The sequence below is a fragment of the Balaenoptera physalus genome (assembly GCF_965194825.1).
Source record: "Balaenoptera physalus genome assembly, chromosome: 2".
Taxonomy (NCBI): Eukaryota; Metazoa; Chordata; class Mammalia; order Artiodactyla; family Balaenopteridae; genus Balaenoptera; species Balaenoptera physalus.
This window is the reverse complement of record NC_138883.1, coordinates 40,388,729-40,414,754: the sequence shown is the minus strand read 5'-3', so window position 1 is coordinate 40,414,754 and position 26,026 is coordinate 40,388,729. Positions and strand designations below refer to the sequence as shown.

The 26,026-nt window shown below is 43.7% G+C and overlaps 1 long non-coding RNA gene across 2 annotated transcripts in view; it reads left to right on the top strand.

Moving 5' to 3' along the window:
- Positions 1–261: 261 nt before the first annotated feature.
- The window catches only part of LOC309655390, a 92,370-nt gene continuing 66,605 nt past the window's right edge, over positions 262–26,026 (top strand). For both annotated transcript variants that reach the window (XR_014260803.1, XR_014260804.1), the window contains exons 1-2: positions 262–1,032; positions 19,714–19,869. This is a non-coding gene — a long non-coding RNA (uncharacterized lncRNA). The remainder of the gene's footprint in view (positions 1,033–19,713; positions 19,870–26,026) is intronic.

Sequence of the window (26,026 nt, the reverse complement as noted above, 5' to 3'; positions counted from 1 at the left end):
CCTTCCTCCCTCCCTCCCTCTCTCCTTCCCTCCCTTCCTCCCTCCCTCCCTTCTTTCCTTCCTTCCTTCCTCCTTCCCTTCCTCCCTCCCTCCCTCCCCCTTCCTCCCTCCCTCCCCTTTCCTCCCACCCTCCCTCCCCCCTTGCTCCCTCCCTCCCCCTTCCTCCCCCTTCCCTTCCTTCCTTCCTTCCTCCCTCCCTCCCTCTCTCCTTCCCTTCCTCCCTTCCCCTTCCCTCCCTCCCTTCCTTCCTTCCTTCCTTCCTTCCTTCCTTCCTTCCTTCCTTCCTTCCTTTCCTTCTTGTTTCAGATTCACGTGTTGGGACCTATTCTACAAATTTGAGAGAAAAAGAAAAAGAATAAAGAAAGCAGAGCAATCTAAATGCTGGAAATTTTTTTTATTTTTTTAACTTTATGAACGCAGCCTTTGAATTCGGTGGCCACGGCTCCTTCCCAACCTGTGTCTTTCATGTCCTGTTTCCAGCTGGAGTGGGAATCTGAGGTGCCCTGGCCCTGAGCCCGCACTGGGTTATGCCTCCCTGTCCTCTGTGGGCAGTGGCAACCACAGCTGCTGGAGAGGAGGAGCAGCTGGCCTTCCTGCCGGGAAGCCACGAACGCTGGCTGGGAAAGGAAGGGAGCCTGAGGCTTCACCTGATGTGGCCAAGGGCAGCAATGGGAGTGACAAGGAGAGTTTCCTGCAGCCAATGGGCATGGGGCTGAGGAGGAAGGGGGTGTCTCCGGGGCTTGGTTTTCAAACTTTCTGCCTTGACTAAAACCCAGGTTCTCAGCAGAAGGGATGTGACTCATGGCTGAGAAATTCCCCATGGCCTTGCATGACATTTATGTTGATTATCTCTGAGTCACATTTCTGGGAGGAAATTTTTTTTTTCACCAGATACAAACTGAAGGGAAAATGGCATGGATGGTAGTTTGGAAACATCAGAGGAAACAGGGTCACTTGTGTTACTAGCAGGAGAGCTGGGGACATGTAAGAATGGAAAGAAAAGCAAGCCAGGAAAGGAAAGACGTTGAGGAGGTAGGAATCATCTCCCAGTGGAATGGGTAGAACTGGGGGTCTCTCTCTCTGGTGATGAAAGGATGGGGGCAGCACAGATGGACTCTGGCCTTTGTCTCTTACTGTGATTACAGAAATTCAGAATGTAAGAGATGGAGCCATCATTCGTTCCTTTATTTCACAAATACTTGCTGAGTGCCTTCGATGTTCCAGATTCTGTTCTAGGCACTGAGACAACACAAAGTCTGCCTGGTGGTGTTGACCTCAGTGGAAGAGAAAGACAACAAAGTGAATAAAACAGCATCTTTCAATCCTGCCCTTTTGACTAATTAACAGAAATGCATTCAGAATGTCCCTCCAGGATGCTGCAAGCGTGTGCACTTTGCGTGAGGGGAGGGGGTATGAAAGGCCCTGTCAAGGGCGCTGTGCTTCAGCTGTTCAAAGGTTTGTCTGGAGTCTGGGCTCTTGTAGATGCTCAGCCCCATTCCTGGGATCCCATCCCTGGAAGAACCAGCAGGGGTTTGGAGCTGACTGGGATTTCAAAGGGGCCCCTTGAAATCTTCAGTCCTCCTTATTATGTGTGTTTGAAGCCTCATCTGAGGTTACGAGCTTTCTTAATGTAAATCTCAGTTAAATCATTGTATATCTGGAGACAGGAAAAGCAATGTCCGAAGTCCAGTAGGATTCCAAACCACCAGCAGAAAAACCAAACCAAACCAAACAAACAGAAGACACTTTGCAGTAAAGTAGCTTCACTTCTGCTTGACTTAGATGAATGCTTCTGAGGCTATTTCCTACAAAATGACCATTCGTAGCCACCAAGCAGCAGTTTGGGTGGTAAAGGGAGGCGATACTAAGAAGTGGAGAGAGCAAAAACCAGGATCCAGAGAGCCGGGGTCCCACCCAGACTTGCCACTAACTGGAGAGGCAGGCAGTCCCGCTGGCTGGGTGAACGGAGAATGGAACATCGGGAGACCCAGGGAAGGGTTCTCCGTCGTGGATGGAACAGGCAGGCTTAGGCAGAGGGTGGGTACCAGAGAAGACTGGGAAGAAACCAAAGGCAGGGGCTGCAGTGAGCGGCCAGGAGCCCGGCAACTCACAGAACCTTGAAGAAGCCAGACAGCGAAGGATTAAGATACTTCCTGCAACCTGAGTGCCCCTGGCTGAGGGAGGCTGGGAGGATCTGAAGGAAGGACTGGACCGCTGTCTGGCTGCCAGTTTTGCCTCACTGGTGCCTTGCATTCGCTAAACCCAGGTCAGAGCTCACTGATGCCCCCCACCCCCTCCCCACACCCCTGGCCGTCTGGCTGCTCCCTGGACCCTACCTTCTGACCCACCCTTCTGCACCTGTCCTCCCAGCTGACCTCCAGCGACTGCTGCACACCCCTCCATCCCGGACACGCAGCTTGCAGCAAAGTCTTTATGAAAGACAGAGAGCAGAATATGACAACAAGGAGAGAGTGAAGGGGGCACGGAGGGGAGAGTAAAAGAAAGATGGAAGGAGAGAGACAGCAGCATGAAGGCTTCAGCTAAAGGCTGACTGAGGCTTAAGCAGGAGGAGACAGTGGGAGAGTGAGTAATACTAAGAAAAAGAGAGCTGGAACCCGCTCCAGCGCTGGCTCTTAGTGTCCAGAGGCAATGAAGGTGCAGCCCCACCTAGCTCTCCCCAGCAACTCTCTTCTTCATCTCTGTCCTCCAGGTGGCTCACTCCTCAAAGTTCTGCCCTCACTCCCCACCCCACCCCCCAGTAGACAAGAGAGCGCAGGCTCGGTTCTCCCTCCTGCTCCTGTACGTTCCCAAGAAGCTTCATCCTGTTGGTGTGGTCTCAGCTCCTCTTTCTGTTCATCTGGCCCTATCCACCCTTAGTGTCCCCAGGCCAGCCATCAAGGTCAGTCAAGGGAGTGGCCAGATCAGAACTCTGATGGCTGCCGTGGGTTTGGTTTTGACCTAGAACTCTGCATGGGTGGATGTGTGCATGATGTGCACATGTGTACTCAGGGGGAGTGGAGATGTACTTACAGCTTTGGACAAAAGGATTTGGGTTTCATAGATCAGGGACTAAGTAGGATCTCTTAGCTGGGGGGCAGTCCAAAGGTATGAATTAAGCTACACCCAGCACAATCTGTGATTGACTAAATTCCTGTAGTTTACTCCTGTATATGTTGTGTGACCTATGATTTCTTACCTGGAAATGAAATAAATTCTTATTGTTGCTGTTACTATTACTACGGCTTGAAACAGAAGACGGAGTGTTTGATGTGCTAATGGCCCAGGTCAGTGAACAGAGTTACAAGAGACATTCGTGATGAGCCTCCAGAGTTCATCATGTCTCTGGTTAAAGAGGAGAGAATCCCCATCCCGGCTGGCGGCCAGGTGGTTGATGAGGGGCAGAGAAGGATGCTTGGGATGGAGATGTCCTGGTAGCTGGCATGTTGCCTTACCAGGGTCCAGCTGAAGCCCATTATTAACATGAATTCTCTTCCTTCATCATTTTAAAGAGAATTACTTTATTACAGACATGCTATTAAAATAACAGAAAGCCAAAACAAAAATTGCTCCCAATCCCATCCTGAAATCAAATCAATGAAAAATATGCATGATATCCAACAAATATAAAATTCTATCCATGATGTTACAAGAACACAGAGAATGCACATGGATGTGGCCTGGCAGATGATGCTGAGTAATCAACAAAGGTTTTCTCAGGCTTAGGCCCAACCATGCTACGCTCGACCAAGGTTTCAGTGACTTTTCAGATGCTCTGGCTTAGAAATCATGGAGGAAGGAGATCCAGGCTTAGCCAAACCCCACCTATTCTCATTCTCCTCCCTCATGGCGGTCTACCCCTTTGAAACATTTCCATGTCTCTGTGGGAGGCAGATCTTCTGCTACATTGTGACACGGCCCCTTGATGTTGATGGCAGGGAATGAATGGAGTCTATGCATTTGCCATGGAACAAATGGTGCTTCATCTGTGCTTGTTTGAACATGTGTATGCTTCTGCATTTGAATGATTTCTTCCTTCCTAACCAATCTGCTAAATGCAACATTTACAACCAGTCTCGCATGCATTATTGCGAGGCTGGGGCCTGATCATGTCAAATGAAGGCTGCCAGTTTCCCCTGCCAGAAGCAAGAGGCGCTGGGAAAAATGGAAATTGGACAATAGTCTTGTATACTCCCTGCTCTGTCATGGATGGCCTTCAGCGGGAAACCAATCAACGGAATCAAAAGAACACGGTTTCCTGTTAACATAGAGCGATGCCAAATCCACCAGACATTATTATTTCATGCCCTGTGCCAGGCATTGTTAACCATAGCATAAGTAATAACATATGACTGGGGTTGTGGTTTTAGTGAAATATTCTTTTGCTTTTGGCATGGTACCACACACCTTCATGTGCTTTATTACCCTTTCCCAAACCTAGGGAGGTTTTTTTTTTTTTTAAATCTTTGCTTTTCTTTTAAGATTTCTTTTCCCCCAAAGAACTGTATCTGGCTGTTTTGCTGCATACCAGCTCTTAAACCCAAGCCAACCGACTCCCAATTCTCAGGCTTTTCTTAAGCAACACTTTTAAAAAAATACATTATTATTATTATTATTATTATGATTGCATCACATAGGGCTAAAATAAACCCACTGTGTATTGGCCTTCAACAATCTTACTTTTTCTTTGAAAATGGCTGGTTCCCTAAGACTGGCTTTAAGAGAGAAAAACCTCTCACATAATATTTTTCTTGCTTTCCAGGCTGATCTTGAAGGTGATGATAGGTCATAAGCCGCAGCCTCTGCAAGGATGTTACGACCCCTGCAGCAGGCGGGAAGTACATGTGTGTTTGGAATGCAACAAAAGGGAAAAATTACTAGTGTGTTTTGGACAGGATCCTGCATTTTTAACCCTTTCTCCAAACCTAGAGAAAACCCAATTCCATTAGCTACTGAGAACTTTTCTCCTGAAAGGCCACGGTTACGGGGAAATGTGAGGAATCACCGGGATCATCCGTTATATTTCAGACAGTTTTGCCTGGTGGCAAAGAGCTCTGGGAGCACATGGAGCTGGCTCAGACCCTAACCCCCTGTCTTACTAGATGTGTGGCTCTGGGAAAGTTGATAAACTTTCTGATTCTCACATTCCTTCTCTAGAGAATGGAGAAAACACTCACTTTCCAGGCTTGGGGCCCTTTGCTCCCTGCTCTGTCGTGGAAGCCTTTAGCAGAAAGTGTACCCCGTAAGTGCTCAATAAACAGCATGACTATTATTAAGAAAGCACTTTGGAAAGTACTGGGTCCCTGCTCCCAATGGTTTTGGGGAGTGACAGGAAGAGACTGTGGGGTTCAGGGGTGTGGAGCGTGTAGGGCCAGAGGCAGAGGAACTGCTCCATGAGGGCTGGGTGCGTTATCTCACTTAACTGTCATGAGAATTCTGGCAGAGAGAAATTGGGCAGTCATTATTGTTCCCATTTCACAGGTAGAGAAATGGAGGTCCTTGCACACTGCTAGAATTGGCAGAGTCACTACTGGACCCCAGGGCTCCAGAATCCTTGCTAATGTTCCATCTGTACATCACATTTCCTCTCAGAGCTGAGTTAGTTTGTTCTTGGCCTGTCCTCAGTTCCCCGAGGCCCTCTCCCTCCCTGTCCTTGCCAGGAAACGACAAGCTCCCTGCCTTTACCCGCCCGCCCCCCCACCCCCCGCCCCCAACCACAAGCACACACTCTCACTCACTCACTCACTCACTCTCGGGCCTGTGCTGCCTCCTGTGGTCTCCTAGGAGAGGGGCTGCTCACACATGGATAGGACCTAAACCTTGAGGTGATTTGACTGCCTTGTATCACCTTTTCTTCCCAGCAAGTCCATCCCTGCAGTCTCTCTGTCTCTCCAGAACGCTTTTCTGAACTGCAAATTTATTACCTGTAGGTTCCTAGATTAACCCATCATCTTTGTGGCTACACTAACTTATTACCTGAAAACAGGAACAGGTAACTATTGATAAGAGGAAGGTGAGCGGCATTTTGGAGGATGGGGTACTTGGGTTAGAGTGGGTTCTAGTTCAGGGTCCCAGGGAAACAGACTCTGAGGTGGAAATTGCTTGGAGGAAGTTTATTGCAGAGGGCCCTCAGGATCAACGCGTGTGGGTGGTGTGGAGGGCGGGTGAAGAAGCAGGACTGAACACATGGAGGATTAAACTGTAATGATGGATGTAGTTATCACTGAGTCTCAGCTAATCCCACAGACAGCTCTGGAGCTAGGACAGCCCTTCAGAGTTGCCCTGTTTATACCTTGTATTGACCTGGCAATGGGTGCAGGCTGCTGCCAGAGGATGTGACCTTAGTTAAGGTATAATCTAAGGGTAGTTCCTGGAAAGGGACCCAGCTGAGAGCCTTCTCCCGATGCACCTCAGCATCTGGGCCGGGGGAAGGGGAATGAGACTTCAGCCTTGAAGGAAAACTGGATAGAATGCCATCCTATCCACTCTCAGGAGGAAGGCAAGGGGCAATTGGTTAGCTGGGAGCTAGATGCTTGGGGTTTTGAGGCTGATGAAAAGACTTTAGAATTAAAGTATTGGGAAAGAGAATGTAGTTTTTTCAACCTGCAACTGAAACAGCAGAAAAAGACTCAGATAGCTGGTAAAGGACGGAACTTTCCTGCTGTGCCTACTCTCACTCTCCTTAGAACCTGGCCATGCATCTCGTCTTGGGTTTTGGTGTCAAATAAGATTCTGGACCAGTGTTTCTCAAAGTACGCTCTGTGAACCTGGTATGTCCAAATTACCCTGGGGAAGGGGCTTTAAAAATATAAATTCCTGGGCACCAAATATAACAGAATCTCTGGGGATGGGACCAGGAATCTGTATTATAAACATCTTCCTTCCCCCACAATTTGATTCTTTTGTACTTTTATAGTAGAGCTTATCAACATCTCTGCCACAACTGTCTCTGGAATTGGCAAGGTCTTCAGGGCCCAAAATAGGTATTTTTCATAATAATAATATTTGCACAGCTGAGTTATATCACTCTATGGATTTTTCAGATCACTTCCATAGTAGGCTCCAATTGAAGTGGCTGTGTAACTCCTATATGATTGCCCTAGTAACTACAGCTATTCTACTTATTCTTCTTTGGGGGAACCAAACTATCCTCCCCTCCACCTCCTCCTGACACAGCCATGGGGCTCAAATTTGAGCAGCTTTGTGCTTATAGGACTTCACCTCTCTGGCCACAATCACGGGTTGAGGGATGGGCATCTGCCATGAGCTGGGCCAAGCATTGTGGCCCACCTCTGCCCCGAGGGATTGATGCAGAAATATGCCCATGATTCAAGCTAAGGCAGTTCGAGTCCTTCCCCTAGGATTTTTTTTTTTTCCCCAAACTAAAGCTGGTATGGGGAGAAAGGAAGAGCCTTTCCCCCCTGCTCCTGAGGCCATGAGTGTGATTCTAATGCTTTCAGTACTCACAGCCAGTGGCGTGGGGAAAGTGGGTTTGGAAGAGCAAAACAGACACCAGCTAAGAGAAGCAGAGGTGAGAGACAGGGTGCATCCTGATGGTGTTTAAGACCTCTGTTCCAGTCACTTCTGGTTTTGTATGGTTTGGTAATGTGAACGAATTACCAGTGTGTTAGTAATGGATTTCCTGGGATTAAGCATGTGAGGGTAGTACATTAGGATGTGATCACATATAAATGTGGAATTATCAGACACATGGGCTGTCTGGGAGTGGGTGGGGGGAGGGATGGAGATGGTAAATAAGTAGTAGAAAGGTCTCCGTTTTCCTCTCACTCCCCCATGGGCATGCAGTAACAACTAAGTACTACATGTTTGCGATGTGTTTGTATTCCTTTCTCTTGTTGAGCCTAAAAAAACAAAAACAAAAACAAAGCAACCTTTCAATCCAGTGTCTCAGGAAGCCAGTTGGTGGGAATCAGCCTTTGATATGAAAGCTTCATTGGATCCTTGGATCCATTGCCTTTGTATCTCTTTCAAAAGAGGTCTTTGCATGTTGATTTCTATGTGAGGCTAAAAGTTTTAAGTGTTTTGTCTCTGCATGCAGGTATGTTAGTAGAAAATCTTGTATGACTTTCCCCAAGTCCATCTGCGAGAGAAGGTCCTTGTTGGCCGTGTTATCTTGGCTTCTTCCAACTATCAATCCCAGTGCCAGGGCACATTTCACAAAAGAAGCTCTCTTTTTCATTTTCCCTTTGGTATGTCAGGGCTTTAGTTTGAGGATAAGAAGGAATTCTTGCAAAATAGAAAAGTTGAAGTCTATAGTTTAATTGGTTTGGATTGAGAGGAAGAGAGCAAGTAACTATTTTTGGGTATACAAGTTTACCCCAAAGAAATTATGCTTCCTTACTGGCGGGGGGGGTGGTGGTGTTGGTGGAATTGGTGGTGGTGATGATGGAGATAGTGGTGATGGTGCCGGTAGTGATGGTGACAGTAGTGATGGTGGTAGAAGTGGTGATGGTGGTGGTCTTTCTCACCAGTTTCTTCCATACCCCAGGCATTATCACTGATGCTTTCTATTGTTTCTCAGTGTAATGCTCTTCTGCAAAATAAACATTGAGAACATAAGGGACATTAGGTAAAAGCCCACATACAGAGATTCACTCAGTTTTCTCCTGCCCCTTCAGCTAAGTAAAAAGCACCTACCACGTGGCCCATCCCTCTTCCTTGCTTTTAGGGAGAGCGTTTAAGAGCTCTTCTCCTCCTCCCCCGCCACTTCCTCCTCCTTCTCTTTCCCCCTCTTCTTCCCTGTCTCCAAATTAATCTTAGCAGGGAGTCCTAAAGCAAATGATCATGTTACAAGTCTAAATGCGATAGCCTGTCATCTTTCATTATTTTTGACATAAACAAAACTGTCAGAATTCTCTGAAACCTGCCTTTGGTTCAGGTTATTCTCTCTGAGGCTGAGAGCTCCATAAGGATTAGAAAAAGGAGGGTTGCTCCAAGGTAATAAAAAGAATGTAATGGAAGATTGGAAAAGATCTCCATTTCCAAACTTGTGTGCGTTTTTAGACCATTGCCTTTAAGGGGGATATTGATTAAGGCTGTAAAATGTTTACATAATTGTGGCATATTTTATAAAATAGAGGTCTGGGGGCATTTCATTAACCAGATTTATTTCTTTGACTATTCCCCTGCAATTTCCTTGAATATTTAGATTTGATATGCAGTTAAAGAATAAATTGCCTGGCTTGTTTCCTGGAGATTGGTGCCTTCTGTGGACTGAGCTGCTGAAGACAGGCAGAGTATGTTTTTATATGGAAGAATAATACCCAACTATTGGAGTTGCCGATTAGGGCTCTGAGCTAGTGGGCCAGCATTTCAGGCACACACACACAAATGTTTTGGAAAAGTTTCTTATTCTTCGCATACTTTGAACATGGATCTCCCTGCCAGTGATCCTGGGATGAGCTGAGTGTAAATGAATGCAAGTATCTATTCATCAGAGGCTGTTTATCTTTTTCTGGCCCCTCATTCAAAGCAGCCACAGTTTTCTGAAAGAGCCACGCAGACCACACTCCAAAGTAGAGAATTATTTGGTTCAGAGTGGGGAACGCTGAGGCCATGGTCTCGGTTTGGGGCCATTTCAGAACTTTAATATTTTGGTAACCCATGCTCTATAAATCATTGAATTACATCAAGTCTATTTAAAACCCCTCTGGGCAGCTGTTTAAAATGCTGTCACTGCAGTAAGCAATGTCCTCAGAGTCACATGGCAGGTTGGGGCTGAAAAGGGGATGGGTTTTGTTTGTGTTTCTTTAACTCCAATTAGGTTTACCCTCTGACTCTCCACTTCTGTGAATAGTCCCTCCATTTCCAGTTATTTCAAAGTCAGGATACGAAGGCCACTGAGTCCATCAGGGTTAAGCCTTCCCATCAGAACAAATTCTTTTTTCTTACATTCTTCAAGCCATTTAGTGAAACTACCACAAATTGTTAACTTCAGATTAATATGTTTAATAAGTGAAATCTGGACTATTTCAAGAAGGCAGGCAGTTTGGAGGATTGGTTGCAGCTGAGCGATCCCGTGGCTTTTCCTAGGTCATAGCTGGGGGTTGAGACCACCTGTATAGCACCTGTGGGCAACTCGGGCCTAATGACCCCAGGGAGCCTAATGACCTGGGGAGCCTTGCTCTGCCAGCCCTGCCCTCTGGCCTCCCCATTTTCTCTGGGGTCTGACAATGCAGGGGGTATCAGGAGGCCAGATCTGGGGGCAGGGGCGTGGGCAGACAGTCCGGAGTGAGGCCTCCGGCTTCCCTGTCCGAATGCTGCATGTGATATGTGGACTGTCTGCCTCGGGTTCCAAGCCTCTGGAAGAGAAGGCTGCTGCGGCTGTCTTGTTCACAGTCACACCCGGGCCCGGCTTACCCAAGCGTGTGCCTGAATGCGTGCACACACAAGAGAGGGAAGTTTAGCTTCAGTGAACTTATTCAGAACGTTTTAATCAGAAAAATTGAAATTAAAAATCAAATATGCCATCAATTTCAGCAGACTTATAAAAATGTTGAAATCTAAAAAAAAAAAAAAAATCAAATTACACATGGGGTGTGTGTGTGCTGGGGGGACATTACCTTTTCAGAGTCTGGGCCCTCCCATGGTCTTAGTCCTTCCCTGGCACACGGTAGGTGCTTAATAAAGTTGTTGAATCAGTGCGTGAATCCAAATTAAGAGCAGGGCTTTGGAGTCAAGATCTGAGTCTGAATCTCAACACCCCACTTACTAGCAGTGTGAGCCTGAGCAGGTTACTTAACCCTTTTGAGCTTCAGTTTAAGTTGTTGGGAGGTTTAAGTGAGATAAAGCATGCAATATATTATACAGTTGATCCTTGAACAGCCAGGGTTAGGGGCCCCGACCATCTCTGTGCAGTGGAAAATAGGCCTATAACTTTACCCTCCGTATCCACGGTTCCGAATCCACGGTTCCCCATCCACGGGTTCAACCCACCATGGATCCCGTAGTACCGCAGTAGGTATTACCTGAAAAAAAGTCCACAAAGAGGCAGACCTGCACCCACTCAGTTCAAACCCGTGTTTCCAAGGGTCAGCTGTATATGCGATCTATATTAAAATGAATGGCATCTATCATATATATTTTACTGCCCATTGCATTTGTCCCCAAGGGCACCCAGAGCGGACCTGTCCGAGGAACAAGAGCCTCTGCCTTTGCCAGCTGAGGAGAGCAGTACAGGGCTCAGCTTTCTCTGCAGGTCCAGGGCGGGGAGGGGAAGAAGGCAGGGCCGCCGGCCTTGGCTTTGGCGGGGAAGCCCTGGTCTGCTCGCCACCCTCGGTGCAGGGGCGTCCAAGTCCCGGTCTCCGCTGCGCGTCTGGAATCCTCTGGGGCCACGGGGCTGCAGGGGCACCTCCACTCCCAGGCATTAGTGCATTTTTGAACAGGAAAAACCCCAGCAGTACACAAAACAAAACCAGCAGCAGCCGAGGGGAATGTGATTCAAAGACGATCTGCTTATTCTGAGCCAAACCAAATGAGGGGCGGCGACTCCCAGTCTTCCCCGCACCTCTGCAAGGCCCAAGAAATACCCGAGGGCCCTTCGGAAGGAGAGGCCGCGTGCCTGTGTTTGGGAAGCCCAGCAGGTGTCCCCAACTAGCCTGTCTCTGGCCCTGACCTTGCAGAGATTTCTCACTAGGTCAATGTTTCTTTAAAGAACAGTAACAGTAAAGCCCTTAATTCGTTTTTGTTCTTTTGTTTGTTTTTGGGTTTTTTGTTGTTGTTGTTTGTGGTTTTTTTTTTTGCAAAATTCCTTCAGTTTATGGAAAAGGCAGTCAAAGGGGGGAATGTGCTCTGGTCCCCTAAAAGATATTCTCGTTCCCTGAGAGGAACCCCGAGAGGGGAGAGGCCTTTCCCCTCCGGCTCAGCCTGCCCCCAGGTGCTTCCTTCATAGAGGAGGTTCTGCACTGGAAATGTTGCCTCTCTGGAAAGAGGGTTTTATTTCCTACTGCGGGGGCCGCATTTTCCTCCCTCCCTCCCTTCTCTCCTTGCTTCTTCCCTCCTCCCTTCCTCCTTCCTCCTTTCCTTCCTTCCTTTTTGGTTGAGAGTTTGTTATTCATTTTCTCTCTTTGTCTCTCTCTGTCTGTGACTTTGTCTTTCTTTCCATGGAGAGAGCAGGGATTTGTTCAAATCTCATCTTCATCGGTTACCAGCTTTGTGGCCTTGGATACCATTTAGCCTTTCTAAGCCTCCACTTCTTTACGAGAAAAATGGAGTTAATAGTGTCCAAGATATGAGATTGCTGGACTGATAAAATATATTAACTGTAATCATGTGCTCACCACAGAGAATACACTCAGTAGGGACAGGTTTAATATTAAGTGCTGCTCTCCTGAAAAAATCTACTTTGATAATCCCCCCACCCCAACTCTCTATCCTTTAAGAAAACTTTAGTTAAAAGGTTCCAGCCTCTGGGATCTTAGATCAAGCAGATCTTCAAGGTCAACTTAAATACTCATATCATTTCCCAAAAAGGGAGACCAGTGGTTTCTCTCCCACCTGAACATCTGCTTCAGCTTCTACATAATCTGTCTACCTGCACTCTTGCCCCACTTCAGTCCATTCTCCAGCAGCCGAAGTGGCGTTTCAAAAACAGAAATTCAAAACAATACAAAACAAACAAACATCTCTGAAATCCCAGATCATATCACTCCCTTTCTGGAAATGCTTCAGTGGTTACCCGTTATACTTAAAATAAAATCTAAACTGCATTCTCTAGACAAAGAGCTGTGCTGGCCCTCCGCAGACTGTCCCCCACCACTCTCCCTCTCTCTGTATTTCAGCTATGTGACCACCTTTCTGACCTTTGCATTCTCTGATGGTTTTAAACTCTCTGCTGCCTTAAGGCTCTGCACTCACTGTTCCCTGGGCCCGGAGCTCTGTTTTCCTGGACGATTGACTCTTTCAGCTCAAATGTCACCTCCTCAGAGATGCCATACCACTACCTGATCTAAAGTAGCACTCGTACCCCACCCTCAGTTATCCTCTACTTACATCACCTTGTTTATTTCCATAGCACTGTTATTAATTATTTATTCGTCCATTGATTGAATAAATGACCCTGTAATTTAGGGGGAGAAAACAACTTATAAACAATCAGCTCAAGCCAAAGGACCACAGAAACAAATGCAATAGCTTTCAAAGCAAGGAGAGAGAGTCACCGATTAACCAATCTCTAAAATCAAAACAACAGAAAAGATCATTCTTAATAGGAAGCCTGAGTCTCTGCCCTGTGGTCAGAGCTTGGGTGGATATAATTCTGCCCCAGAAAAACTACCGAAGGACTCACAAAAGAGTGAGAAAATCTGACTTCCCTTCAGTATGAAAAAATGTCCCCAAGCAGCTTCGATGAAAGTAGGCAGAGAGAATGGGTTAATTATTGTAATTATGATAATTTCTTCTGTATTCAATACTTACTTGACTAGGTCTGTTAAGAGAACTAGCTTTTGCTGGCTTACTCATTTTTTTCCTCAGGCCTTACCAATGGGCATTATTTCTTAACTTAAAAGAACTCTTTGGTTTCCATAGAGAAAATTCTGGAAACAAAATATACTAAGCAATTGAGTCTGAATTTTTTCAAGCCCTATCTCTTTCTGATGTGCCTGGCCTGGGTTGTTTAGAGGCTATTGGTTTTGATGGCTTTGGGAGTTTATTGAACTACTGCAGATTATATAAATTATATTTTTCCTGAGTAATTTTGATCAAATAAACTTTTTCCCTAGTTCTTTCCCCCTTAGTTTACATGCTCATATGTATTCCAGAAAAATTTAATCCACATGGTTAGATTTATTTATGCTCAGCTCATCCCAAGATCACTGGCAAGGGGATCCATGTTCAGAGTATGTGGAGAATAAGAAACTTTTCCTAAAACATTTTATGTGTGTGTGCCTGAAATGATAGCACATTAGCTCAGAGTCCTAAATAGGCAAATCCAATAGTTAGATATTATTCTGATGTGTGAAATAGGAAGATTTTAAGCAGTGGATGATACAATTCCATATTATTTTAATTTATTCTAAAAGAAGTGATTTCTATTTACCTATTGGCATTTCAGGATTTTCCCTTCTCTATTCAAATCCCAAGTGAATATTTCCAGACCAAATTAATTTCCCTATGTGAAAAGCCATGTCAGTAAGAGAAAATAGCTAGCCATGTGGTTTGAGGCAAGTTAACCTAACTGTGCTGAGCCTAGGTTTCCTCATCTGTTAAACAGGGTTAGAGATGTCAATCTGCAGAGTTGTTGTGAGGATTAGACATAATGTCGGTAAAGCTCCTAGAATAATATATGACTTGTAGTAGAGTTTTAACAAGGGGCAAATGGTCCTATCTATCTAGCCTTTAGTAACATTTTTGATGAAGTTCTATATGACACTATCATCACTAAGATGGTTATAGGATGTGTGTGGACCAGAGTGGGCAGAAAGGAATGTCCAGAGTGACCAGGTGGCCAAGGCAAGCGGCTTTCAGAAGGGCTTCTTCAAGAGAAGCTGGCCCAGATAGTTAGACAACCAGACACCACTAAGCTCAGCATCCTTCCTAAACCACATCTACAGCAGATGGTCAGTTGGTCATTTGTCCAAAGCCAACCAAATGTTGATGAGAGTCATGATGGCTTTGGGGCCACACATTGGAGGGTATTATCATAAGTAATGCCCGTGTGGACCTCATGACTTTTGTGTACATGACCTTTGGAACTTTACCTTCCCTCCTCCTTAGGATGTTAGCTTTTTGCAATATAGCTCAGTGAGGAGGACAACTGCTTCTAAAATGGGATCTAACAGACTCTCTTTGCCCCAGCACAGATCTAAAAGGGCAGTTCACACATGAAGCCACCCATGAGCATGAGGTGTCTCCAGGTCTTATGATCTGCAGACCACAGTTATGTTCTTCACCAAGAATGGGAGTATTTACAGGAAACAGTGAAAGGCAAGGGAAGCCACACTCAGCAATCATGGGAAAGATGGTGTCAGATGGCAGGGCAAACCACTGTAGTAACCTCCAGAAGTAATTATGGACATCTGGATTGATGAAAAGAACTGAAGGATGGCAGGCATTCTGCATTTGGGACTGGGTTTTCCCAAAGGAAGATAAATGGAAAAAACATGTTTTCTGTAACTGCTGACTCATGGTACAAAGTTTTAATTCAGAGACTTTAATTGAAAATGCAGCAAGAATGTAAAAGATTTACATGCAAAATATTTTAGTACATTGGCAAGACATTAATTATAAAACCAGATGGTCATGGTAGAAAAATCAACCAAGAGGCCTTTATTTCTCTTTTGTTTTCTTAGCATGAAACATTTTTACTTTACAAATTTCAGAATTCGATTATATATAAGCAAGACCGCCTTTCTATTAAGATTAATATAAAGAGTGATTGTCTGGTGTTCCAAAATATTAGAAAAAGAAAAACAAGAATCATCATTATAGAAACCTGGAATATGAAAGCATTCTTGTGATAGAAGCTTCACGACCAAGACACTGGTTCTCTCTCCCCAGAGGCCAGTCTAATGAGACCATATTTCTCAGCTCCTATTAACCGTGACTGCTGTCTCAGTCAGGGGTCATTTGTTTGCAACAGAAGGTTGGAACAGAACTGCCTGAAATTAGCTCAGAAAGGAGAGTTTATTGTGAGGATATAAGAGACTTTCACACTCAGAAAAACTCATGTTCAGGAGATATAATCGGTTAAGAAAGTTCATCTGATAATCTATCTCTCCAACTTTATCTTAAGGCACAAGGCATCTTCTCGTTGTTTCCCTCTGCACACCTGCTCCAAGATAACCACATTTGTTCCCCAGGCTGGATTTTCCTGCTTGGTGAATAACAGGTCCACCATGGCTGCCTATTTGAGTTTAAATCTACCATCTTTTTCTTTGTTTACTATTTGTCCCATCTGTTTTTTTTTTTTTTCCTCTTTTTCTTCATTCTTATCTGCTACCCTCTCTTACGTTAATTTAGTATTTTAAAAATTATTCCATTTCTGCTACTAGCTTCTTGATTATACATTTTAAAATTATTCTTTTTGTGGTTACCACAGAGATGACAAACATGCATCCCTGACTTATTAGACTGTACTATAAATTAATGCTGTTAATAATACCATTAATACTTCTTGGACAATGAAACAACCTTACAACATTTAAGCCTATTTTCCTGTTTGGGCTATTGTTATTGTTGTCATGTGTTTTAATTCTACATACTTTTAATCCCACAAAGCATTATTCTTGTTGTTTTAAACAGTCAATATTCATTATGTTTCACCCACATGTTTACCTTTTCCATTTCTCTACATTCCTTCCTGTATTACTATGTTTCCATCTGCGATTATATTCCTTCTGCCTAAATAACTTCCTTTAGTATTTCTTCTAAGTAAATATCTGCTGCCAACACATTCTCTTGGTTTTTGTTTGAGAGTTTTTATTTCAAACCTTGTTCTGTGATCTGCCTGTGAGTTTTTCTTCTACTTATGGCACTTTTTTCTGCCCAAATTTACACAAAATAATTGGGTTTCCCAGCTTCAAAGATACACTACAATAGTTATGAGACGTCTTTATAGTTTATGATTTGAAGCTATGTCTTTATTTCAAAAGGGAGGATTCAAAGTGCATTTTATAACTCAAAACCTATGATGTGTCAGGTCTTAAAGGCCTACCACGTGTCAGGCGATGAGCTAGTCACTGGGAATATAAGATCAAATAAGATGTGAACTTGTTTTCTAACCACTCAGTCTTGTAGGAAAGACAGGCAAACGAATGTTACATCATGCGTGATAAGTCCTGTGATAGAATTATGCATAGGTTATTTTAGGAGCCAAAGGACGAACACCCCAATCAGAATCAGGGAATATTCCCCAGGACAGACACCTGACCTTGGATTGAATTTTAAAAGAGTAGAAGTTTTTAGACCCATGTATCAGCTAAGAGTTATTTGGCAGCAAGTAACAGAATATCTGACTAACAGTGGCTTAGATGAGAAGTCTAGAGGCCTTTGACATTGACTTCAGCTGTGCATTTGTGCTCTTTATTCTTCTGCTCTGCCATCCTTGGTGTGATGGCTTTTCACCCTCATGTTTTATGGTCTCGTGATTTCAACATGGCTGCCACAGGTCCAAAAATAGCATCCCTGTTGAAGATGGGAAAAAGAAGGAAGGACAGCACCAGCCATATCTGTCACTGTCCTAGAAGTTCCATGGCAGACATACATTTGCATCTCATTGGCCAGAAGTGGGTCATGTGGCCACTTAGAAGTGCAAGGAAGCTGGCAAAGGAGGATCTGGCTTTCAAGCCTCTGGGGAGGGAGGTAACCTGGAGAAGAGTGCTGGGAAGGGCTGTTGGATTAGTCAACTGCAGTGTCTGCCGCAAATCTAAGGTGGGGAACAAATGTATAAAAGTTTGGAGTCGTAAAAATTTATGCACATTTGAAGAACAGCAAATAGCTCTGGAACAAATGGGGAGGCTAGAAGGAGAGACAGTGGCCACAACACAAGGTGTCTTGTGGGCTAAAGAGTCAGGCCATGAAAAGCAACAGAGGGTATCAAGTAGAGAAGGGAAATGATCAGAGTTTTTTTTAAAGATTGCTCTGGTGGCATGTTGAAGTTGGCCTGGGATTGGTCCAGAGTGGAGTCAAGGGGGATAATTAGGAAGCTATTGCAGTAATCTAGGTAAGAAGGGGGACAAGAAGTAACTGTGGAGATAAAGATTTGACAGTGAATAATAGCTATATTTGAAACAATAGTTATTACAAGGTAGTATGTATAGTTAAGAGTTTGGGTTTTGGAGTAAGATACAACTGGGTTCAAATCTGCTCTGCCATTTCCTAGATGTTCAACTCTGGACTTATTACTGAACCTCTAGAAATCTCTTTCCTCAATTGTAAAATAGGGGCACAAGGAGGACAGTATCCACTTTATAGGGTTAAATGATATAATATAGTGGCTTGTTAATTCAGGCTAACATTCAGTTATTTCTCTATACTTATATGTGAATATACTCACACATTCATATAGATGCAAATATTGGATGAAAAGAATAGATCTAGGATGACCCCAGGTTTCAGGCTCCAGTGACTAGGAGGATGATGGTCACTGAGATGAGGAATATTAGAGGAGGAATGTGTTTGAAGGAAAGAAGTGTGAGTTCAGTATTGGAAACATTTGAGTTTAAGGTAATTTAGGAACATTCAAATGGCCTAGGCCATTGTGCACGTGGCGCTTTAGCAGAGAGAATTTGACCATGAGTAGACATTTGAGTGTCATCACATTGTAGGTTCTAGTTGGAGTTGGATTGAGGTCACTCAAGTATCAGAATATAGAAGAAGAAAAGCAGAGGTCATCAGTGAAGAATGTAAGGCAGGGAGAGTAGCTGGGAAGACGACTGAAAGGTGTGGCTGGAAAGTGGAAGATAGACCAGGAGCATCACAGTGGACAAGGAAAGGAACAACCAAATGCATTGAATGGTGCAGAAATTCCTGATCCTAGCTTTCGTCATCACAGGTCCTAGGAAGCCTCTGTGAGAGCCTACTTAGCAGAGCAGTAGAGACTGAAGCCACACGACATGGGTTGGAGAGTGAACGGGAAGTGAGAAAGTAGAAACAGGGAAACTAGGGAGCTATTTCCAGAAACTTGTCTCTGACCAAAATGGAGCAGTTGGACAATAGCTGGAGTGAGGGAAAGTCAAGGAACGGCATTTCAGGCTGCTCGGGCTGCCATAACAGACTACAGCCGACTGGGTGGCTAAAACCACAAGAAAATCTATTTTCTCTGGAGGCTAGAAGTCTGTGATCAAGTTGCCAACAAGATCTGTTTCTGGTGAGAGCTCTCTTCCTGGCTTGTGGTTGGCTGCCTTCTTGCTGTCCTCACATGGCCTTTGCTCAGTGTGTCCTATGGAGAGAGGGAGATTAGGATCAGGGCCCTACCCTTAGGACCTCATTTAACCTTAGTGACTTCCTTCGAGGCCCCATCTCTAAATACAGCCATGCTAGGGGTTAGGACTTCAACATATGAATTTTGAGGGGACACACATATTCAGTCCTTAACAGATGGGTTTTACGAAAAAAGATAGAAAGGATATTTTTTTTGTGCTGAGGTTGAAGAACCAGTCAGGAGGGCATTATTAAAGATACGGAAGAGGGGACATGGGCTATTGGAACAATGACCATAAAAAGCCAAAGTAGAGCCTTGGATCACAGAAGGAAGGGAAAAGTGTTGGTGCCATGGAGATGAACACCTGCAGGGGTCCTGGGAGGAAATTCCAGCCTGATGTAGGAGGCAGAGTCATCTGAGAACAAGGGAGAGTCAGGAGTAAGGACCTGGAGGAGGAAGGTGATTGCTGAAGGTCCAGCTGTGTTTGGAGACCATGGGTTGATAAAGGCCGAGTCTTCCCAGTTGGGTGATGATGTCTAGTTTGGGTAACCATCTGACCCACACTTGAGGTTGCTAATCTGCTCAACTATTACTGCCATTTTGTATCAGCTGTCATCTAGAGACAGCAAATTGAAGCTTGAGTTGAAATTCCTGCTTTTGAGTCCAGAAGTACAGGATGGAAAAATACAGTAGCAGATCACTGTCAACTAAAAGGGAACGTTAGTTGACAAGGCTATGAGAGTTAATGGCGCTAGTGGCATTTTTGGCTGCATTGGTACAAATACAATATCTACACCAAAGAAGGTGAAAGTCTATCTCCAATCTGTGCCTGTCAGGTCATTCTGGAGAATTTTGAGCACCACATGTGAGAAGAACATAAATTGCGCTGTAGTCGCACAGAACATCGGACAGGACTCATGCCTTGCGACGTGACACATGGGTACAGCTACTGGGGGACACTTAGCCTGAAGAGAAGATTCAGCAGTAATAAGGTAATTGTTGATTTAATCAGTCTATTTATCTTGTCTTTTATGTGCTCTCACTTCAAGAGGTTTCTCACCTGCTGGTTCATTGCTTCCCTCTGACTTACCTGGTGAATAGGGACATTATTAGCCAGATTTCACAGATGGGGAGATTGAGGCACCTGGAGGAGAAAGACAGGAGACAGCCTAGGTGCCCAGCATCCACCAACTTGCTCCTTAACCATCTCATTCTTGACTTTCATAACAAATGTTTTTCTCTGTCTCCTCCCATAAAAATCCTCCCGTCCTTCAGAACCCAGCTGAAGTTTCCCTCCAAAGAAGCTTCCTTGGCATCATTGAGCCTTCACTGATAACTGCCTCCTTTGAAATTTGACAGTATTCAAAACATCTTACTAAGCATCTAAACAATATAAATCGACACCTGTTGCTAGAGTCTATAGTACTTGATTATATATTATTTCATGTTATTCACTCTGGTTTCATACATGTTGGTCACCTCTCCCGGGATTATGTTTTATTCTTTGTTCTTATCTCTCATAGAGCCCAGCCCAGCGCTGAGCTCTGAACGGGCGCTCAGTATATGCCTTCGCTCCATAGGGGATAGTACTGCCATCTTCTGAGGCTGTCCACTCTACACACATCCTTGGAAAGGTAGTCTGAAACAAAGAACAGTCACTGTCTCTGCTTGCGAGGTTGCAGAAATGTGAGGCACCAGTGGAGAACTGTCTCCCAGTGATAGGTCATTCTCAACTCTTCCCAAGTATTGACATTTTAGCAGCTAGTAAGAGTTGCCAGTTATCTCCTTGACCTTCTTCTGATCAATAAAGTACATCATCAAAACTGGGATCCCCGGACATTTAAAGTGATTGTTTTGTTTTTAAAATATGGTCTGCAGATATTTTTAGTTTTCCTGAATCAATCCTTGAAAAACGAAGTTATTCATGACTGATTTGAAGCATCTATTTTTCCATTTTAAGTTTTACTTTTGTGCAGTTTCTGTTTCTGAGATCTCATGTATTTGATGGCAGTGCTTTTGATTTTCTTTGCATCAGCCACTCCACTGGCTGTTTATTCAACAATCCTATTGCACTGAGCACACGATCCTTCATAATGTAGCCTCAACCTCATCCAAACTCATTCACTCATGTAGCTTCTGCCCCAGCCTAATTCTGGAATCATCTCAAAGATGACTTGTTCCTCCATACCTCTATGCCTTTGTGCGTGCCATTCCCTCTGCTGGAAAGCTTGCCCTATCTTTTTTGCGAAGGTAAACTCCTACTTGCCCTTCAAAGCCAGACTCAAGCTTTGCCTCCACTGTAGAGCATTCGCTGTGTTCCCTGAGCAGAATTACTGGCATCTTCCTTTGTGATCTTTGTTTATCTCTATGATGGCACTTCCTATATTGCACTGTAATTATCTATTTACACAACAATCTCAATCAGTCCAAGGGCATGAACCATGTCTCTGTATTCCTAGTGCCAAACATAACAGATGTTCAAGAAATTTTGTCTTTGAATGAATGAATACATTAGCCTTCTTGGTCACAAGCAACTGAAATAGCCTCTGATGATCTCAAGAAAAAAAATAAAGAATTTTTTGGATGGCTACTGGGGACAGATCAATGAAGGGCTGGAAGACTGGGTTTAGAAAATGGGCAGGACACAAGGGGAACCCAAGAGGGCAGATCAGCAGGGACAAATAATTCTAATTGCTACTAATATCCTTGTATCCCTCCCGTTGGATTCTCAGGCTGGGGAGAGTATTCCATTGACTATGTGCCACATCACACTTTGTCTGCTCACTCCGTGGACAGACTGGGATGTGGTCACCTATCAATGTCAGCTCGCAAGGCTGGGGGTTGGGTAGGCACTATTCCCACCAAGATTACACATGTTGGGGAAAAACAACTTTGAAAGGAAACTTGGATGTTATCAGAAGGGGAATGAAGTATGTCTAACCAAAATAAAAAAAGAGTGACAAGTGTCTATTACTGTAATGAGACTTTGTGGAAAAGGAGACTATGTGATTTAAAAATCAATTTAATATTGGATGGTTTGCTTACCAGCAAAATCACTCATGACATTTAGCACCTTTCTTTATTTTCCTTGATGAACTCAGAGTTCTTGCATAAATTTAATAATGTGTTATGTATCCCCTGGATATCTGATTTACTGACTTGAGCTTAATGATTGGACTCAATACAAAAAAAGAGCTTGCATACTTTGCCTGTGGCTGTCCAGCCGTCAAGGAGCTAAGCTCTTTTGCTCCCTGGAGAAGCTAAAAATTCTAAAATGAAGTGCCCTCTGCTCTGGTTTCTGCTTTTCAGCATTTCTCTTCTGCTTTCACATACTTTTGCTGTTTTAAAATTAAATCTAAGAAACTCATTCCATATTTTTCATCATCTGCTTTTGAAAGTGAATGTTATGGATTTATGGTTTTGTGTTCTTTGATGTTAGAGTAGCAAACTATGCTTGCTTCACTTGTTTTCATTTCATTTTTTTTTAACATCTATGAAGCTTTGATAATTTGATTTATTAAAACACCACAGTCAGTGTAGGGGAACTGACACCGTTTGCATTGTTGGAAAACGTCGTGAAACATCAGGCGCTAGTTCCCTACAGAGAGCTTACGTCTGTTATGATGTACCCCTCCTCTTTGGTCTTCAGGGAAGTCTGGCATTAAGCAAAATTTCAAGCTACACCCCAAGGATATTCATTCCTAGGACATTTCAAGATTTTTGGATTGGCTCCCAACCTCCTAATTTATTTTAAATACATTTATTTATTAAAAAAATTTTTTTTGGCTGCGTTGCGCCTTCGTTGCTGTTCATGGGCTTCTCTAGTTGTGGCGAGTGGAGGCTACTCTTCGTTGTAGTGCGCAAGCTTCTCATTGCGGTGGCTTCTCTTGTGGAGCGTGGGCTCTAGGCACGCAGGCTTCAGTAGTTGTGGCACGTGGGCTCAGTCATTGTGTCTCGTGGGCTCTAGAGCACAGGCTCAGTAGTTGTGACACACAGGTTTAGTTGCTCCGCGGCACGTGGGATTTTCCCGGACCAGGGCTTGAACCCATGTCCCCTGCATTGGCAGGCAGATTCTTAACCACTGAGCCACCAGGGAAGTCCCCACCCTCCTAATTTTGATGTTATACTTGCTAAGATATTCAGAATAATCAGTTAGTTTTTCTTATTAAGAAACAAAAATGCTCCTTCCTATTTCCTGTATTGTGGATCTGATGTATTAAAATTTGCATTTTATATAGTATCCCTTTAAATGTATTAAGGGGGAAAGGGGGTGCAGAGGGGAGAGAGAGAGAGAGAATACAGGATAACTTTGCCCTGAGTGGAAAGCCTGGATAAGCAGACTACCAGAAGAGCTTAAAACCATATAAAAAAAGTCAGGGTTGGAAGAGCGCCTAGATGTATTCATTGCAGTTCCCTCCACAGTGGGAGGGGTTTCAAGGAAAGGAACCATCACGTGCTACTATTTAATGAATGTGCGTGTGTGTGTGTGTGTGTGTGTGTGTGTGTGTGTGTGTGTGTGTGTGTGTGTGTAGGGGGGCTATTATTAGGCTAGGACAGGGACTCTTTTAGGTATCTGAGGAATGGAAAAAAGCCAGGTCACATGGGGACCAGAACTGCAAAGCCAGAAACCAGGGGCTCTCTCTCTGCATCTGTAGGGAATTGTACCATCTCCTCTTCTCAAAATTGGTCATTCAACACACAGTATGATATAGGCTATTATAAGTTTCTTTCCTTAACAAGAAAATAGGCACTTAGACATGTCAGGAGATTTAAAAAAAAGTCATGGTCTAAAAATGAAGCAAATTAAACTCTGGCATGATTTTGAACTGATGGAGTATCAAGAGAGAGAGAATCCATTCAACCTTGGTATTGGGAATAGTCTCCTTAGCATGACACAGGTTTAATAACATAAGAGCTACACACCTTTCTAATGGGTCCATTCACACTACCAAAATAATAATAATAATTAATTTTTATTTAAATTCTTACTAGGTGACAGGCACTGTGCTAAGTGCTTTTGATAATTCCATTTAATTTTCAAACAACCCTATGGGGTAGGTATTATTATTCCAAGTTTTTCAGATGAATAATTGAGGCACAGAGGAGTTTAGTAACTATACTAAGTCACACAGCTCTTAAGTGGCAGAGCTATTCTAAGCCACATGCTTTACCTCTATGACATATATTTTTCTGGCTAGGCTATGTTACCCCAATCAGGAATAAATGATAGTTACACAATCACTATAAATGCTCTTTTGATTTTTAAAAGAATTATTCTATAGATAAAGCATGTAAGACTTGATTATGATTATAAAAGAGAATGCAAACATTATTGACCTTGGAACATAATAGTACAGAAGGAAGTTAGGGGAAAGAGGGAGAAAGAGAAGGGAAAAGAGCATGTATTTCCTCGCATCAAAAGAGCAGTATTTTTAAAGTTATAAAAAATAGCTAATAGGACTAAAAATAAAAATAAGTTAAATGTTGGAAGCAGGTTGAATATAACTGAGCCAAATTTTTTATTTTTAAAAGTGGTACTCAATAGATTCTTCTTGAAGTTGATAAATCAGGAAACAGCATAAACATGTTATTCCAGTTATGTGGATGACTACAGAAAACAAAAAACTATAAACAGATGAAAAACTGTTACCTGTGAAAAGTGGGTATCTTGGAGTGAGATTTTTTACTTTTTATTTTATACCTTTCCATTTAAATGATTATTTCCATATGCACATATTATGTTTTATAATAAGAACCATGCCCATACAATTCACTTCAGTAAGTCAACATCTAGGTTTCCATCCCAGGAAAATGCTCATCGTGTAGATACATAAGTGGCTCTCAGTGAAATTCCAAAGGCAGGAAATACAGCCCCTGTAGGGCGTGCTGAGCACTGTTGCCCCAGTGGTCTGGGGTTCCTTTATATAGATCTGACTGCCTTTAAATGCCCTCACCTATCCCAACATACAGCCCAGAGATGGGAGAAAACAAGAACCCTCCTGCCTGAATTTCTTACCCTCTTTTTTCTTTTACATTTACTTCCAGGTGAGAAGGCATAGTAGGTTCCACTTCCTCTTCTGATCTGAATATGTGTCTTATCCTGATTCTGGGAGACAATAAGCCACATGGCTTGGCCTTACTAGTACATGGGGTGCAGGAAGGGAAAGCAACCTACCGAAAAGAATGCACAATATTGGGAGGTATTTCAAAAGTATTATCTCCCTTACCTATGTTTAAAAATGCATATGAAAAGGTCTTCAAGGATACAGACCACTGCAATGGCAGTGGGCACCTCTGGGGAGAGGAGTGGGGGAGGGGAGAATGTATTCATGTATGTCATGGCTTGTTGACTGTTTTGGTGTTTTTGGTACTGTGGATATTTCAGTGCTTTCATATGTTTTTTCCATTTTAATCATCACAATAGCAGTTTAGTTTTAATCTCTACTTACTTGTTAAAAAATTAATAGACTTTATATTTTAGAGCGGTTTTAGGTTTACAGAAAAATTGAGTGGAAAGTACAGGGAGTTCCCATATACCTACCCTCACCTCCCTCCCCAATTTCTCCTATTACTAACATCTTGCATTAGTGTGGTACTTTTGTTACAATTGATGAGCCAATATTAATTCATTATTATTAACTAAAGTGCATAGTTTACATTAGGGTTCACACTTATGTTGCACATTCTGTGGGTTTTGACAAATGTATCACAACATATACCCACCATTAGGACATCATACAGAATAGTTTCACTTTCTTAAAAATCCCATATGCTCCACCTATTCATCCCTCCCTGTGATTGATTTTTTAAAATCTGTGATAGTCCTGCTTCCCATGCTTGCCCTGCTGGCTGTTCCCGCCTGCCCAAGAAGTGAAACCCAGTCCACTGCACCTGTTCTTTTCATTATTGACTCTGCTCTCTGTGATAATAGCATCATGAGTGGTCTTCAAGCACCTCTCATCCTGCCACTACCGCCACTTGTCAGGGGGAAAACCCAGACAGGATGAGATCCACATTCCCAGCTGTCCCTGTCTTCCAAGGAAGAGAAACCCTAAACCAGTAGCTAAAGTATGAAACCAGATATCCCAGGGAAGGACTGGGAGATGTCAGGTCTCTGGTGGTCTGAAAGAGGCGCCAAGCCAGAAGCCC